General features: G+C 53.2%; 1 pseudogene; it reads left to right on the forward strand.

Annotated features, from left to right (window-relative positions):
* Nucleotides 1-318: 318 nt before the first annotated feature.
* Nucleotides 319-1,539, forward strand: LOC144251101 (tumor suppressor candidate gene 1 protein-like; annotated as a pseudogene).
* Nucleotides 1,540-1,999: the final 460 nt, after the last annotated feature.

The following is a 1,999-nucleotide window of genomic DNA, read 5'->3' on the forward strand; positions in this document are numbered from 1 at the left end:
ATCTAAACAAAACACATGCACCATTGTGACAATGCTCAAGTAACCCTCAGAGGATACTCGCTTTTCCCCGCCCGGTCAGAGGGATGAGCAGAAAGAGCTCCCCCGGGGCATTGTGTGTGAGCTGGGCCTAGAGATACCAGGCCCAGGGGGGTAGCTCCGCCGCCGGAAGCAGGACACGCCTCAACCGGGCAAATTCCCGGCCTCTTCTGGCCACAAGCCAGCTGTCGCCGGACCGCCCCGCCAGGTCCCGAACTGGTCCGCGCCTTGGCGCGCGGCCCCTGGGCCCTTGGCGCTGGCAGCGCGGTTAGGACTGGACCGATGAGGCGCATGCGTGGTGGCGCCACCCGGCGCGGGAGCTGTGGCTGCGGGGACACAGATGGGCCAGGCCGCCCGGGCCGGGTTCCGCAGCGCGGCGGAGGCGACGGGAGTTGCGAGGCCGTGCGGGTAGCGCCCGACAGCAGCTGGAGGAGCGTTTCGCGGACGTGGCAGAGAGCCACCTGGAGGCCATCCGCGCGCGGGACGAGCAGGACCGGCAGAACGCGAGGCTGCGCGAGGAGAACGCCCGGCTGCGGCTCGAGAACCGGCGGCTGAAGCGCTAGAACCGCAGCCTCTTCCGTCAGGCTTTGCGGCTCCAGGGGGAGGGCGGCGACCGGATGGCCGCAGAGGCGGCCCTGGGTCCCCCGGAGGCTGGCACGAACCGGAGGGAGAGAGGCGGTCGCCGTGAGGATGAACCAGGCAGCCCCAGGGCCTTGAGGGCCCGGCTGGAGAAGCTGGAGGCCATGTGCCGCAGGGCCCTGCTGCAGCTGCACCTCGAACAGCAAGGGCCGCGCCCGCGTGTGGACAAGGAGGAGCCGCCTGTGCAGGATCCCGACTCTGGCCCAGGACCCGGCGCCCCCAGGGCCCTGGCTGTAGCCTCAGGCCTCAGCCGGGAGAGGCGGGGCCCGTGAGCGCCCCTCCTTCCGTGCTTGCTGCTTCCCCACCCTACACTGCTGGACCACTGAGCTCAGTGCCTCCAGCCCACCACCTGACACTTCCGGTGGCGCCCTGCCTCTGCCCGCGGGGTCCTGCCAGTGTCTGGGCTCTGGAGCCCCCATGTGTGTGGGCACCTGCTTCTGGGCCCTGCTGGTTCCACCGGAAGAGGCCCTGCAACAGAAGCGCGGGTTTTGAAACAGCAAGAACTGGTTCCTGGAAGCTCTTCCTAATTCATGAACCTTTCTAAGTGTATTTTTTGTTTCTCAATAATGATTCTTTGAGGGCTGAATAATGCTTCTTGAGTTGGTCGAATTTGATGTTTTTTCTTTAATCCACTAAAGCCGCCAGTTATTATTTCTTGTGTGGCCAATACTTTTGAGTGTGTGTTTGTATAAATAGGTATTCAATGGATATCCCACGAAGTACTACCTTTTTATAAAGAAGAAGATGATATTTATGATTTAGAAATTCTTGTCTGCCCCTGACTTAGTCCGCATACATTTAATATAAACTGATTTGTTTCACCCCAGAGAATTTTTAAGTATATTCCTATAGGTAATCCTTAGAACTGGTCAATAAAAGTAGTCCATTAAAAATAATCTAAAAGCTTCCCATGACTATTATTTGAAGTGTGTTAAAATTCTATGTGTCTGTAAGAGATGTATAGCTTCCCTATTTTAATATCTAGATTTGGTTATCCTTTGTAAGGTTTTATTTATTTTTTTTTTACTTTATGTAACTGATCTTTTAAAATAATGTAAAGATTAGTTCATCTAAGCATTTTTCATTATTATTGCATTAATATTAGAGGTTAACCAATGTGTAGCTAATTTGTATCATTTTAACTGTTTAACAGCTTTTAAGAAATTGTAAGTTACTTGTACATCAAAAACACCCAAGTGGAATCATTTTGGTTTTCATCATGGTTTTTGTAGTGGTCAGGAAAAAGAGATTAATAACAAAACGCTTTAAGATCACATTTTTTTTGCATTTTGTTCATGAATAACACTTTGGCCTACTAAGTAGT

Source organism: Urocitellus parryii, chromosome Y (genome assembly GCF_045843805.1).
Source record: "Urocitellus parryii isolate mUroPar1 chromosome Y, mUroPar1.hap1, whole genome shotgun sequence".
NCBI classification, from domain to species: domain Eukaryota; kingdom Metazoa; phylum Chordata; class Mammalia; order Rodentia; family Sciuridae; genus Urocitellus; species Urocitellus parryii.